Source organism: Herpailurus yagouaroundi, unplaced genomic scaffold, assembly GCF_014898765.1.
Source record: "Herpailurus yagouaroundi ecotype Mexico unplaced genomic scaffold, PumYag 77, whole genome shotgun sequence".
In the NCBI taxonomy this organism is placed as follows: domain Eukaryota; kingdom Metazoa; phylum Chordata; class Mammalia; order Carnivora; family Felidae; genus Herpailurus; species Herpailurus yagouaroundi.
Window position 1 is genome coordinate 44,571,527 of NW_024412388.1, and position 16,543 is coordinate 44,588,069.

The window sequence follows — 16,543 nt, forward strand, 5'->3', positions numbered from 1 at the left end:
AAAAGACACTGCTGGTCCCAGATGCACTTTGAGGAGCAGGGATTTAATGGGTATAGGCCAAGCACTGGGTACTATTAAAAATAACTTCTTCACATATTAATTTTTTATCCTTTATATATCCATTCTGCACATTTCTCCTACTTTTGTCCCCTGGAGGTTTTCTACAGAGAAATTTCCCTTGCTCAGATTTCCCTTCTAGAAAGTTGACTCAGGTCGTAGCACAGAGAGATAGCCCTGGAGTCAAGAGTGGAGGTGGTGAGGCCCATAAGTGGGCCTTAGAAGTTGTACAGGATTGAGGGGCGCCTGGGTGGCGCAGTCGGTTAGGTGTCCGACTTCAGCCAGGTCACGATCTCGCGGTCCGTGAGTTCGAGCCCCGCGTGAGTTCGAGCCCCGCGTCGGGCTCTGGGCTGATGGCTCGGAGCCTGGAGCCTGTTTCCGATTCTGTGTCTCCCTCTCTCTCTGCCCCTCCCCCGTTCATGCTCTGTCTCTCTCTGTCCCAAAAATAAATAAACGTTGAAAAAAAAATTTTTTTTTAAAAAGAAGTTGTACAGGATTGAGACTGGTGGTTTGGACTAGAACAGTGATGGAAAGGAGAGAAATGGAAGGATGCCCATAATATTTAGATCTGCCAATTGGGTAGGATGGGAAGGTGGGGAGACTGGGGAGGATCCCCACTGTGGAAGTGGGTACTATTGATGGGCATGGGGGATGGGGAGGAGGGAGACTGAGGCAGGGAGGGGAGAAGTGGCTCTGGCAGGAGCTCAGGACGTGGCACCCCCTGGGATCAAGGACCCACTGACCCCATTTGCCTGGGGAGTGCCTGGGGCCTTGGCCTTGGGCCATCAAAGACCATTTGTGAACTCTCTGGGCCTGGAAGTCTGGGCTTCGGGCCCTGGGGACGCAGCCGTGTGGAGGTCTTTGGAGCCCTCACTTTTCCTGTGGCCCTTGTGGCCTGGGAAACCACAGCATTAATGTGTCCTCAGTTGTCGAAGCACAATTAGACATGTGATAGCGGCACTCACCACAAGGTGGCACTCACAGGGTTTGTTTGTTTTTAATTTTTAATTTTTAAAAAGTTTATTCATTTTGAGAGAGGGAGAGAGAGAGAGTGAGCAGGGGGAGGGGCAGAGAGAGAGAGAGAGAGAGAGAGAGAATCCCAAGCAGGGCCTTGCCCAGCACAGAGCCCATTGCAGGGCTCTATCTCAGGAACTGTGAAATCATGACCTGAGTGGAGATCAAGAGTCGGATGCTTGACCGACTGAGCCACCCACGCGCCCCTTTAGTGTTTATTATTACCACTCCCCCGTGATAAATTTGGGATTCTTGTGTTGTTGAACAAATTGAACCCTGACATAGTATGCACAGGTTAGGAGGCTGTCTCCAAGAGCTGGTGTTTCCTACTCTGCATTTTGCAGCTGCCCCCCAACCTGGGAAATACAGGCCAGGATTCTAAGAACAAAACACAGGTCCTCATTCAAACAACTCAGTTCGGATGGCAGCCACCATTGGTGCAAGAATTCAACTCTTTGACGAGTCGTGCGATCTTGGGCGCATCATTTAACTTCTCAGAACTTCAGCTTTCCAAAAATGGAAAATTGGGATAAAGATGATTCCTATCCTGGGGTGCCCGGGTGGTTCAGTCAGTTGAGCATCTGACTCTTGATTTCAGCTCAGGTCATGATCTCACGGTTCCTGAGTTCGAGCCCCACATCGGGCTCTGTGCTGATAGCACAGAGCCCGCTTGGGATTCTCTCTGTCACTCTCTCTCTGCCCCTCCCCACTTTCTTTCTCTCAAAATAAATCAACATTTAAAAAAAGGTCATTCCTTTCTCATACGGTTGCTGGGGGGGGGGGGGGGGAGTAAAAACACATGGAAGCTGGTTGCATTATTCTTATTATTTTTAGTCAGAGCCCCTCAAACCCAGTACTGCACTATCACCTCAGTTGGATTCTTCCAACCAACATTTACAGAGTCCCCGCTCTGTCCCTGGCCCTGTGCTGACTGCTGGGGGGAGGGGGGGTGGTTAAAGGTGAATGTGAGGCCTGCCTTCGGGTACCCATAGCCTGGGAGAGTCTCCCATGAGGGTAGATCCTCCCTGGGCCCAGGATTGTGAGTGAGCCCCCCGGGGTCTCACAGCCAGTATGTGGCCCATCTGGAGCTGGACCCTGAGTGTCCTAACCATCAGCCCAAGATGACAGGAGCTCAGAACAGTGACTGCAGCTCTCACAGGTGGAACAATGTTTCCTCTGCTACCTGCCCAGTGCGTGTTAACTCACTAGCATTGGGTTGTCCCGGTAAGGCTCCAGTGCACTCCCACGTTGGGATTTCCAAGGAAGCAGAGTCAATTGCTTCCAGGATGCCATGGCTTCCTGCAGATCTGGGCCCTTGGGAAACCATAATAGGAGCCATTGTCCGCTTAGTGACTCAGGGCCTCCCGGATGGTGGAGAGCATGATACACGCCTCCTTGAATAAAATTCCCAGGAAAGGTCACCCTCTGTGCAAATGGTTTGGTCTACTTTCTCTTCCTAGGGAAGAGACAAGTGAGGCTGGTTTGGCCTGGATGCCTGCTAAGCCAGGGAATGACCGGAAGTCAGATCTGGTTATAACCAGCCCTTTGCCAGAGGCTGGTCTCAGTAGCTCTTTCTGCCCTTTTCAGCAGGCTCTGTTGACTTAGAAGTAGAGCACTGTAGTATGAGCCCAGACCCTGGGGCCAAACTGTATGAGTTCAAATCCCAGCTCTGCTACCTGCTAGCGCGGTCAGGTGACTTAACTTTGCGGCGGTTCAGCTTCCCCATCTAGGAAGCGGGCTGCCGGGAGAATGAAATGAGGTGATCTTGTGAAGCACTCAGAACAGTGCCTGTCATGTCACAAAGCGCTATGTGAGTGCGAGCTATTATGCGTCTGCGTCTTCTCCCCCTGCCTTGTTTTGCCCTCTGTCGAGGGGGTTGCAGTAGAGAGCAAGGGACACAAGCACGCGGAGGTTCCTTGTGGGGGAGCGGCAGATGCCAGGTCAGCCCCGCTGTACAGAAGTGACCAAGTCCTCAGCAGCCAGGCTGGGGCTTCCTCCGCTGTCCTCCTTATCTCTGGGCCCAACTGCTAGGCCCTCCACGGCCTCGTTCACTCACACAGTCCACATGCACCAGATACCGACTCTGCATGAAGCTCTGTGTTAGGTACTGGGCTGTAGGGATGAAAAATTCCTGCCTCTGAAGAATGTGATCTAAGCCCTGGAGAGATTGAGAGATAAGCAGGCCCTTTATGGGGAATCCAAAAACGGGGGCACTCATCCATTTTGAGAAGTCTTCCTCAGGAAAGCGATGTGTTGGCTGGAACGGGAAGGATGAGAAGGGCGGGGGTGCGCCAGCAGAGGGAACAGCATGTGCAAAGCCTCGGGACCAGGAGAGCCTTCAGTCCCTCTTGACTATGCCGAAGCACAGAGCTCGGCGGGGGAAGGGACCGACGATCTGGACAGGCACTTAGAGACAGCCTGGCGGAGTGGAAAAGAGTCAGTCGTTCAGTCAGCCGCTCTGACTCCTCCGTGTAGCCTTGGGTGAGTCACTTAACCTCTCTGAACTGTTTCCTCTGCTGCAACATAGAGATAGTAGCTATTTCCTCTTGGGAAATGTTTCATTAGGGATAAGGAATAACTAAGAATTATTAATTAAGAAAATGAATATAAAATGCTAACGTATTACTTGGCACATAATAAGCATTCAGGAACAATCTATTTAGTCAATTCCAAAGAGGCATCCCCCTCCCAAACAGTAACATCTCTGATGTTGGGGTTTGTTATAAAGGTCTCATTAGCAACCTCGTTTCTTCCTCGGTGGTGCTTAAGCCGATGGTGTCATACGACTGGTGACGTCTTACCATCAGTGAGATATGGTGGTTGTTTGGACGGTCTAGAATAGAGGTCAGCAAACATTTTCTGCAAAGGTTCAGAAAGTAAGTATTTTAGGCTCGGTGGGCCATCCGGTTTTTGTCACCGCTACTCAACTCTGCCACTGCAGGGCAAAAGCAGCCGTGGACAGTATGTAAACGAATGAGGCTGGCCGCCTCCAATACAACTTTATTTATAGACCCTGCCTTTTGAATTTCATGTAATTTTCATGTGTCCCCAAATATTCTTCTTCTTTTGATATGTTTTTTTCCCCAACCATTTACGGCTGTAAAAACTACTCTGAGTTCAAAGCCTGTTCACGGGCTCAGCTCCCACTACGAAAACAGAAGGCAGACCAGATTTGCCCCATTGCACCCAGACCACAGTAACATCTACTGAGAGACAGTCAAGAGTGGCTCTTCACAAATGTCTGTGTTTTATGCTTCTGCTGCTACCCGGAAAGCTTCCAGATTTTTTTCAAGCCTTCCTAGGAATTATTTGCCATGACGGGTGTGGCTATCTAGAGGCAAGCTGAGTCTAGAAACTCAGCTTGGGTAGGCTGGAAGGAGGGTTGTTTTTCTGACGGACAGGGCCCATGAGCTGAGTTTTGCAGGATAAATTGAAAGTGTGGTGTGGGGATGGAGAGGTGCAAAGTGAAATGCGGAGCCAACCCTGTCCTGTTGAGGAGTAGGCGTGGCTGAAGAATAGGTTCTGGGCAGAGGGGAGTGCAGAGGGGGGGAGACCAGATCATGCCAGGAAACCAGACAAAGGTCTTTTACTCCAAGGCATGAGTTCTTAACTTGAAATCCACAGATTGAGCTTGAGACGGTCTACAAATCTCTCTCTCTCTCTCTCTCTCTCTCTTTAAAAGTTTTATTTATTTAAGGAATCCCTATACCCGACTTGGGTCTCGAACTCATGACCTTGAGATCAAGAGTCGCATGCATTGTTGCTGACTGAGCCAGCCAGGCACCCCTCCATCTCTTGAAATTGTATGCAGAATTTTGCGAGGACGCGCATCTTCCTACGGAGGCCTGTGCCTTTGATCAAATTCTCGCGGGCCACGTGACCCCGACTGAAACATAAGAGCAGCACTAAAATGAGTGTAGAGACATTTGCAGCGGCTACCATTAGCCCGAGTGGCTGCCTGCCTTGCTCAGTTTCCCTCATCTCTAGGAACGCTCTGATACGCTGAGATGGGCCCCCTGTGGCCATTCCCCTGCTACATGACCCCACTGCCTGGCTACAGCTGATTGGTCTGGGGCAGACACCTCACCCAAGTGATTGCCCCTGGCACCGTTTGAGCTTAGAACCAAAGCTTGTAGTTGGTGTTGGTGGTGATAGAGGGAGGAAGACAGGATCTATAAGGCTTGGCAACGGCAAGTGGCCATGTTCCCCCTGCCATGGAGGGAACCGGCGTGAAGAAGGAGAGAGTGAAAGCAATTGCACCAGGAAAGGCGGAAACGCGAAACGTCGAGCGAGAATCCTAGGAGTATTTGAGTCAAGGCAACATGGCCTTCCTTCCAGCCCTTTTCATGGTTCCTTGAGAGAGTCCATTGCCCTAACGTTAAATTTATTCCTGCCTAGCCTTGATTAAGTTGGGTGTCTGACAAACTGAAGCGTCTCAAGCAGAGGGCACCGCACGATCAGAGGAGAGTTTGCAGTAGATACTCTAGCTGCCAGGAGGGTGGGGCGGGGCGAACCGGACAGAGGATGCAGGGCTGGGAGGGCATTTGTCGCATGGTCTTGGGGAGAGATGCTGGGGCCGGAAACAGGGGTGGTGGTCTCTGAATGGAGAGGAGAGGGATCTGGACGAAACATATTCCAAGGCAAAATCAGCACCATGGTTATTGATGAGATGTGAAGGGTGAGGGAGGAGAAGGGACAAGGAGGGGCGCTGGAGCCTCAGGAGGGTGCTTAGGGTATGGTCATGTGGTGTTGGAAATCCAGGGCAGTGGATCTGAAGTTCAGGGGAGAGGGGGCATGTAGAGGTTTATGGGCTTAGAAGTAGTGACTGAAGCCATGCCAGTGACCAGGACAATGTAGAAAGGGCCAAAGTCCAGTGTGGTCAGAGGACATCTGGTCACCAAAGAGGGTGGGGGTCACAGACTTCTGCCCAGGGCACATTGGAGTGGGACTGGGCCATATTATTTTTTTCTTGGGGGTGGATGTGGGAATGGCAACGCCCTCCTCTGCAAGCATCAGAGAAGAGGAAGCTAGAGTTTGCTTGGTTGTATATTTCTTTCCCCACTTTTCATTTTTTAAGGGCAGAGTAGCATGGGACTAGGCAGGTGGTAATGATCTGTGCTTGTTGGAAAGAGCAAGGGGGGCATTTGGGGACATGGGATTAGTGGGGGCAGAAGAGGGCCAAAGGAGAGCTGGACATTATTGCTCACATCTTTGAGCAATGTTGCTCACATTTTAAGCGAAAAATACACCGGAAAGCCTGCGAAGATACTGGGTGAGCCCAAGTGGCCCACAGAGGCCCTCATTAGCCGAAAAAGCGGACGTGGTGAAGGGTGTTAAGGATGGGGGCACATAGGTGGAATGAGCTTGGCCGTGAGCACGTGGCCGTCACTCATGCCTGTCAAGGAGACAAACCGATTGTGATTACCAGTGAGCGTGCTCATGGCATGAGCAGACATGTCACAGTTCAAAATGCAATGAGGGGACCATGGTCCCAGAGCTGTATAACTAACTGTAAACCAAGGGAAAGCAAACAGATGTCCACTTTGATTTATTTTGTCCCGACGATTCACCCATGGCTTCGGATACTGGGTCAGAGACATTCGCTTCCGGAGTCGAAAGTGTCAAGAAGGGAAGGGCATCTGCCAGTTCCTGGGTCTGGACACAGACCAAGGTCAGGCAGCCTCAGCCACTACTCACGGTATCGTCTTCTCTTGCCCCACATCTCGCTCCAAAAACTCTCCTATGGATTAGGGTGATCATTCAAGTTGGATTACTTGTTTTATTATGTTAAGTGGTCCTTGTATTCACTTATTTGATATGTCATTTCATTGTAATTTACATTATGGTGCATGTCCTTTGAAAGAAAACAAACACAATGTGTGCCCAATACTGTATAATTGACACTGTGTGTCAATAACATGCAATGAGGTCAATACCTCGTATTTTATAGAGGTTATGTACTTCCTATTAGGTAGACACGCTCCGTGATTTGTTAAGTAGATGTTCAAGGGTGTTTTAGTGAAATTCAGAAAATTGGTTGGGCTTTGTAGACAGGCTGTGAATGCAATATTAATTTTTTTTGTTTGTTTAAAATAATGGAATATAAGCTCCTGCTGGCCAACTTTTCTCTAACAGCTTGGGGAGCCAGGGTGATTAAGGCACCTTCAATTGTTCCGAAGAACAATCTGGAAGCTTCCAGAATGATGAGAGGAGACAAACATATCCTGGAGTTTTAGCTAAATGACCTAAGAGGCTTAATCTCAGAGTGCCAGAATATCATAAGCAGGAGAATAAGGGCCCCAGGACAGCAGGTAGGCCAACCTTCCCCATCCGATATAGGGGGAAACTGTGGCCTGACCTCAGAAGGAACTGGCCCAGGGCCACAAGGTGAACTGATAACTAAGCCTCCTGCTTTCAACGTCAGTGCTTTTTCCACTTCCCCAAGTCCAAAACTCCTCTGGTCCACCCGTCTCAACGACTGATGGGGAAACAGGTCACAGAGAAGAATGACTTGGCCAGGGTCACTTTGCAGGCTAATGATAGGTATGGAATAAAATCAGAGCATCCTGGCCTGCAGCAGGCTTAGACACCATCAAGTGCAATAGACGCTTGTCACATGCAACCCTCGTGTTTTACCCGTTGAGAAACCAGGCCCAGAAAAGGTGGCGAGCGATTACCTTTCTGTCGGCATCCGGCTTTGCTGCTGCTGGTGAGTGGGAGTGCCACTTGCTGACCGTTGGCCACGTGAGACAGGGCATCTTAGTGGGCAGGGGGGGGGGGGTGAGGGTTTGGTTTGAATAGGCTGAGTGGGAGGTGCTTATGGGAGCCCAGCTGTTGGGTGAGTGGGGCTGGGGCTGGGAGTGGGTTAGTACAGGATGCAAGAAATCCTGAGTTAGAGGCAGGTGACTCCAGAAGAGCCTCCATATACCTGTAAAGAAAGCGCTGACGCTACAGCATCAGTGTCCAGGATTTCTAGTAAGACTTGGATGGGAACTTGTAGGCTAGCGAGTGAGTCCTTCAGGATAAGAGGAGCACGGAAAGGAAGAAAGAGAATTAAGCCCCAGAATAGAGTCCAGGAGCTGAAGAGGACCCCCAACTTTTTACAGACAGGGAAACTGAGGCTGAGAGGGGCACAGACTTGGCCAAGGGCACAAGTCACAGTCAGGACCCAAACTAGCCCCTCCTGTCTGCTAGGGCACCTCTCTCTCCCACCCCCACTCCACCCCATTTCGGCATATTGAGAGGCAGGCTTGCTGTATCTTTCTCAGGATCTCTGGAAACAGAGAGAACGGCTGGCTTTCCCAGAATCTGAGCCCTTTTATGTGTCTGCCCAAGCTCCCGGACGTCATCCCTGGAGTCAAGGCTGTCGCCAGGCCTCCATCCACAGACTGTCCCGGCTCTCAGCCCTTTGTTTTGGCTCCCAGACAAGATTTCCTCCTCAGACCCGACCAGGGCTGTCTCCCCCATGCTCCAAGGCGGCCAGCCTACTCTCAGCCCTTCCAGAACAGGAGGCCCCAGAATAGCCTGGGGCCGTCTCACTCGGGCAGAAAATGTCTTCCAAGGAAGCTGAGGCCTTGAAGTCCTAATCCTCTTCTTACCCACAGATGGCAGTTTCCTTTTTTAGAACAGGAACTCAGAGGACGCAGCGTCTTGCCTGTCCGTGAATAGTCTCCCAGGCACAGAATTCCAGGAACCCGTGCGCCACTGGAGAGATGACCGGCCTTTCAAGGTTGACTGCGGGGAAAGAGCACGTCCCTTGCAGGGGTGGCTGGAACCAGCTCCAAGAGTCTGAAAAATTCATCCTGGCAGCACGTCGGGCACAACTGTGGCCCAACAGTTATGGTGCGGATTTCCCACCACCTCACTCTCTCACCTTCAAGCACCCACACTTCCTTACTCATTCTCCCCTTCGCTCAACAAGCATGTATCAAGCACCTACTATGCGTCAAGCCTCTTCTGGGCACCAGAACTTTTTGGATATATCGGATAAAGCAGACAAAGAGCTCCGCTGTCAAGAAATTAATATTTTAAAAGGAGAAGGGTTCAGAGACTTCTGTACTATTTTATGTATTTATGCAGAGGCAGGACCTATAGAGCTCTGATGTTGGACGGCCCGGAGTTTAAGCCTGCTTTGTTCTCTGATCTTGAGTGGCTGTTTTCACTTCTCTGAGCCTCAGTTTATCCTCAGTGGGTTCAGTAGAGAGTTAGTGCATGAGCTAGGTCGTACATCTGAGGAAAGTGAAAACATACGTCTGGTACCCGAGCGGTCACGGCAGCTGTCTTCATAACAGCCAACAAGTAGAAACAACGCGCATGTCCGTCAGCGGACGAACAGGGAAACAACATGTAATAGATTCACACAATAGAATATCTGGCAGTAGATAGGAACGAAATGCTGTTACATGCCACCACACGGACGAACCTTGAAAACATCATGCAAAGGAAGGACGTCGTCATGTAAGACCACATAGGTGTTTCCACGTATATGCGATGTCCAGAGTAGGCAGAACTGTGGACCCAGGAGATTCGTGGTTGCCCTAGGGCAGGGGGCGGGGCACGGAGAGACTAGAGGGTGACGGTAAGGGGCACGGGGTTTCTTTTTGGGGTGATGAGGTTCTAAAATTGGTTACGGTGATGGATGCACAACTCTGTGAATATAATAAAAGTTACTGAATTGTTCATTTTTATTTTATTTTATTTTACTAAAAACATTTTTTTTTTTTTTCAATTTGAGAGGGAGAGAGTAAGCGAGCAGGGAAGGACAGAGGAAGAGAGAGAAGGAGAGGGACAATCCCAAGCAGGCTCCACGCTCACTGATGTGGGGCTTGATCCCGGAGCCTGATGTGGGGCTTGATCCCACAACCCTGGGATCCTGACCTGAGCTGATACCAAGCTGAAACTTAACCAACTGAGCCACCCAGGGGCCCCCAAACCGTATACTTTCAATGGTTACGTTTTATGGTATGTGAATCAAATTTTGCAATAGAGCTGGGAACAAAATTCCTACCACATAGGGCCCTTTGAGACTCAGGACCTAAGTATACGATGTAACTAACATAATGTCTGGCATTTGGGAGGCAGTCCATGGATGCTAACTTTGATGCTGTTTTAACCTTGAATAGGCTGGTTTATACAAAAGCTTAAAAATGTGTCCGTTGTTGGGGCGCCTGGGTGGCTCAGTCGGTTGAGCGTCCCACTCTTGATGTCTGCTCAGGTCACGATCCCAGGGTGGTGGGATCGAGCCTGGCATCTGCCTCTGCACTGAGCCTGCAGCCTGCTTAAGATTCTTTTTCCCACTGCCCCTCTTCCCCACTCATGCGCGCGCTCTCTCTCTCTCTCTCTCAAGTTAAAAAAATATACATGTCCATTGTCCACCTAAGAATGACATAATACCGGTCATCTGCGTCATGCCTTGAGCAAGCGGTCCTGCCTACTGCCAGTCCCGGACCTTCCCTTGCCTGTGGAAATCCTGCCTGCGTCACAGCCCAGCTCAGACGCCTTGGTGAAGGTTTCCCTTTGGTACGCCTAGAAATCCTGGGGCATGCAGAGGCAAGGTCTGCTCCCTATCTGCCTTGTTTCTGAATTTTTTGTGAACGCCATCTCTCCACGCGGGTGGTCTCAGCAGCAGGTGCACAGAGCGCGATCCTGTAACGACAGTGTTTATGACACACGTGCCCGGTCTCCCCTGGCACAGCCCCGTGGTGGGCAGAATTATCAGATGGCACTCATGACCTTTGCCTTTTGGTTACACAGCAAGGCGAGTTTTGTAGATGTGACTAAGATTATAATCAGCTGACCTTAAGACAGAGATGAGCGAACCTAACCTCTTCACAGGAGCCCTTCGAAAGCAGGGTTTCCTTCCAAGGAGAGCAGAGAAGGCAGTCAAAGAGATGCAAAGGTGCAAAGATGTGAGGCTGAGAGAGGGTCTCTATTGCTGAGATGGAGGGAGCCTCAGGGCCGGACCAGAGGGCGACCTCTGGGAGCAGAGAGCGGTCCCTGGCTGCCACCAGAGGGAAAACAAGGCGTCCGTCCTCAGTCACAAGGAGCAGGATTCTGTCAACAACCTGAATGAGCTTGAAAGCAGGATTCTTCCCCAGAGCCCCAGAAGACAGCCCAGCTCAGCCCACACCTTGACTTGACTTTGGTCTTGTGGAGCCCTAAGCAGAGAACCCAGTTGAACCCACCTGGGCTTCTGACCTGCAGTGCCCTGAGGTCACAAACAGGCGTTATTCTTAATGGCTAAGTTTGTGGTAATCTGTTATGCAGCAATAGAACACAAATATAACACTCAGCTACGGGAAGACATTTTATCCCACTTTTGTAGGTGAGGGGGCCCAGAGAGGTTCTGTCACTTGCCCAGGATTGCACAGCACATTGGTGGCAGGGCTGAGGCAGAAGCTTGAGCAGTCGCTGGCAGATATTTTCTGTGTAGCCCTGGAAGTTAGTATTTCAGGCTTTAGGGGCCATCTGGTTTCTGTCACAATACTTAATTCTAATGCTGCAGTACAAGAGTGACATAGAAGGAATGAGTATGCCCGTGCTTCCATAAAACCTTATTTGTGGACATTAAGATTCGAATTTTGTACACTTTTGATGTATCATGAAATATTACTCTTCCTTTGATTTTCTTCAACTATTAAAAAAAGCACAAAAACCTTTCTTAATTCCAGGCCATACAAAAGCAGGCAGTGAGCCAGATCTGTGGGACATAGTTTGCCCACGTCTGTCCCCCACCCCTAAGTATCTGACTCCTAGCCCAAGGCATCAGTGATTCTGGATAGCGGCCAAGAGGCTGGTAAAAAGAGGCTCTGGCCATAAGGAGTTCCTCTTTTACTTAAGATTCTCTGTGTGACTTCAGGCAACTCACTTTCCTTTTCTGGGCCTATAAAATAGAGATCAAAACAGATCAGTGGTTTTCAAACCTTTTCTCCACCCGACCCTTACCTCCAGAGGTTTTTTTCCTTCCCAAAGAAAAGCCAGCACAGAAGCCTAGTAGCAAAAACAGCCACAAAGGGCACCTGTGCTGGTTGGGAATGGGGCCAGGGTCCCTGCTCCCCTCTTTCTGTTCTTTTTTTTTTTTTTTAATTAAAAAATTTTTTAAATGGTTATCTATTTTTTTGAGAGAGAGAGAGAGAGAGAGAGATAGAGAGAGAGAGAGAGAGAGAGAGAGAGACATAGTGCGAGCAGGGGAGGGGCTGAGAGAGAGGGAGACACAGAATCTGAAGCAGGCTCCAGGCTCTGAGCTGTCAGCACAGAGCCGGAACCTGTGAACCTGGAGATCACAACCCCAGCCTAAGTCGGACTGGAAACTGACTGAATGAATCCCCCCGCCCCCCCCCCCCCTTTCTGTTATGTACAAGAGACACTCTGGTAAGTTTCCTTTAGCAGTTACATGTAAATTTCAGAGACTTTCCTAAGGCTCCTAGGAAAATGGAGTTGACTTTCTGGAATCTCAGGTTCATTCTCTCTTATATGTCTTTATATTATACAGTCACATTTATTTATTTTTCCTTCTCTCTGCAGAACGCTGAAATCCTTTGAACCAAGCAGTCTCCGAAGCCTAAGTCTCAACCAGGGTTTCTCAATCTTGGCACCCACACCTGGGACAGATCATTCTTTGCTGTGGGAGCATTATAGGGTGTTTTTAGCATCCCTGGCCCCTGCACTCTAGATACCCGCAGCATCCCTCAGCCCATCACTGTTGTGAAGGCAAAAGTATCTCCATACTTTGCCAAATGTCTTCTGAGGAATAAGAGTGGGCAAAATCGCCGTGGGTTGAGAACACTGGTCTAAACCCCTTCTTTCATGAAGCCGAGCCTCAGAGTCCTGCTGCCATCTGGCATTAGGGAGTGTGCTCAGAGACTGTTCTTTAAAGATATTCCCACTCCTTGGCCTTGACTGGCCTTGGCTGCATTGCTGGCAGAAACTGCATCCCCTGGGAGCCTTCTCCCCTCCCTAGGGACATGTGCTGTGCTCGTAGGCAGGGAACAGAACCCACCATTGCACATCCCATGCCGTTCGTGACACACACTCACAGTGGGCTTATGGTGTGCCAGCTTTGAGGTGGCACGGGGTGGGGGAGAAGGGTGGGCACGGGACATGAGATGTCTACGCCTGCCCACAAGATGCTGTCTGTAGGTGAGTGAGACATGTAAGCAAATGATGAGAGTGCAGTGACATGTGGAAAGGTATCCAAGATAGACTGTGTTAAATGAAAATAGAAGCTTATTAAAAATGGTATGCAATGCATGATCAGATTTTTGTAAGACGTGCACTTTTGGAAAAGCGTTATGTCATAATGTCACAGGGGCTGGTTGTCTCTAGGTGGTTGGTGGTCTTGGAAAAGACCAAGAAGCAGGAGGTGGAAGAGGAAAGAGGATGCTCTTCCCAGAAGATCGTGGATTCTCTCACTGCTTCTTTCCTTGTGCAGATAGAATAATAATAATAGTAATAATAATAGCCAATATTGCTAACACTATGAGCCAAGCACTGTTGCTAAGCACATTATATAATAACTCATTTAATCCTCGTAACAACCCTGAGAAGCCTGATTCCAGTGCTTATTTCTCGTTGCTTCTCCAAATGTGGCCCGGGACCATGGACCCCAGAGCAGCCTGCTCGAAAAGGTGAGAGTGCGAGGGCAGGGGTGAGAGAGTGAGCAGACCCTGTGCAGATGAGGCTATACTCAGGGAAATGTTTTTCTTCTCTTACAGGGCTCTGTATCTGTGAAGGCAGATACCCTGATTTCTTTTTAAAGGTTTTTTTTTTGTTTCAATGTTTATTTATTTTTGAGACAGAGGCAGAGCATAAGCAGGGGAGGGGCAGAGAGCGAGGGAGACACAGAATCGGAAGCAGGTTCCAGGCTCTAAGCTGTCAGCACAGAGCCCGATACGGGGCTGGAACTCACAAACCACGAGATCATGACCTGAGCCTAAGTCAGACACAACCGACTGAGCCACCCAGGCGCCCCTGATTTCTTCTAACTTATTGATATATTCTAAATTCTCTGCAATCTCCACTATTTTTTTTTTAAGTTTATTTATTTGTGAGGGAGAGTGAGAGGGAGAGAATGAGAGACAGAGTGTGCACAAGCAGGAGAGGGGCAGAGAGAGGGAGACAGAGACTCCCAAGCAGGCTCCAGGCTCTGAGCTGTCAGCGCGGAGCCCAATGCGGGCTCCCAGCGCAGAACCCACAGACTGCGAGATCATGACCTGAGCCGAAGTTGGATGCTTAACCGAGCCACCCAGGCGCCCCCAGCTATTTCTTTTCATTGGAACGGAAGAAGGGAAGGCGTGTGGTTTTGTGTCGGCGGGCTCAGGGTAATGATGGACTTTACAGACTTGTAGGAGGTTGGGAGAGGGACCAGATCGTTCTGCTTTGGGGCACTGAGGAAAAGTCACCCAGAGGAGGTGACCTGTGACCTGAGTCTTAAAGGAAGTGTGTGAGCTCATCAGGTGAAGCTCACCGGATGTAGAAAAGGCCAGGCATTGTGCTTGGAACACCCTGGACCATGAGTTTAGGAGTGGCCTGAGGGGAGCACGGGGAATGAAGCTGGGGAGTGGATACTCAGCAGCTGGGGTCATCATTCTGAGAGGACCGGGGAGCACAGAAAGTCTTAGGAGGGCGAGGGACTGGAGGGACTGGTTGGGGTGCTGGTTTAGAGGCTCAGGCTGGCGCGGCATGAAGGGCAGACAGTCTAGGGGCAGAGAGGCCAGTGAGAGGTGTTGGCAGCAGCCCTGATTGGAACTGAGGAGGGGCCAATATGGCTAAAATGGAAAAGTGCATATGGGTCTAGAAGATTCAGACCCATGTGGGTTTTAGCACCCCCTCTCCCCACCCGCCTCCCCTCACTTACTAGCTATGTAACCCTGGCATTCTCACTCAGCCTCGATGACTTAGCTGAGGTGACAGCTAATGGGAAAAGCAGATGGCCGGTGACATGTGATAAGCGGGTACAAGCGGTAACTCTCTTCTCCACCCGCTTGAGGCAGAAGCTGGTCACCGATTTTCTCCTGCGAGTCGCCCAGCTGGTGCCCAGGAAAGTGTGAGGTTGCTTGCTCAGGAAGGGTCTACGAGCACTCTGGTCCCGGCGGTGCTGGGCCTGGCTGGGTCCTGAGCCCAGCCACATCTGGTCCCTGCCCTTGGGGAGGTCACCATCAGCTAGGAGAGAATCACAAATAGAGCCACGATGCCATGTGAGAGTGCGCCCAGGCCAGCTTCTTATGCATAAGGCCTTAATTAACCCTCATAGCTACCCTGGGAAGGAGGGGCCATGATCTCCACTTTATAGATAAAGCAACAGCAGGTCCAAGAAAAGGATGTGGCCAGGGTCTTCTTGCCTGGAGGTGGCTGAGTCGGGACAGAACACAACCTGTCCAACTCCAGGGCCTGGTGTCCAGCCTGGGCCAGGGGACTCAGATTTAAGCAGGGTCAGGGGTGTCCCCAAGTGGGGACCTCCACCTCACCAACTTGTGACATACCCCCGGGCCTACTGACGGAGGAGTGGCGGGGTCGATGGGTCCTGATCAGTGAGGGGCTCACGCCCTGCATGGACGCCTGCCCCTGCAGGAGTGAGTGGGGCGGGGTGCTTCAAGGAGGAGCTTCCTCCTCTTATCTCTGTCCTCGGAGCAAGTCCATGAGGGCACCACGGGGGCTGCTGGGGGCCTTTGGTCCCCACCAGCTTGTCCCCACCTCCAGATTGAGAATAGCAAAGCTGAAGGAGGTTCTGGTCTGAGGTCAGCCGCTTCTCAACTCTCTGTAGGCCTCCCGAGCTTCCTGAGGCTCACACACAGCCAAGATGAAAAGGACCTCACAGTCAGAGGAGTCTGTGCTCAGAGAACACTAATGCTCTTGGGTGGCATTTCCTTGGAGACGAGGAGGGAAGGAACCAGGGACCTGGGCCCCGCTGCTGACCTGCTGTATGACTGAGGCCGTGGTTTCCCCTCTCTGAGCTTTAGATCCCAGCTGGACAGGCTGCTCTGACCTTCTGTGTCCCTGGGCTGGAAGGACAGTTGGTCACCACCAGTTTGGTGGGGAACCATTGGCTGTGGCTGAGGGGAATGTGGCCCAGTCCCCTGGCTTGTTGGAGCAGCAGGAAAAGACAAAAGCAAAACCAGGGCCTCAGCTAGTCCAGGGGCTGGCTCTCTTTGACCAACATGGATCTGTGGAGGTTTAACCAGCCTGTGATTTTGCCCAGGCTTTGCACTCACGACGCCCCATTCCTGATGCTCTAGGAGTCCTCAGGTGTCCCCCTGTAGAAGACTCCATACACCTCCATACGCCTCACCCGACCTGCAGACTCCTAAATCACCTGTCCCCCCAGACCGCCTTTAGCCTGCACTTGGTAAATGGCCTAGCACTTAACCTGCCCCACTTAACGCATTCAGTCCCAGAAGACCTGTGAGTTGGAATCATCAGCCCTCCTTTGCCACAGAAGGAAGAAGGTGCAGAGAAGTTAGGTCACACAGCAGGT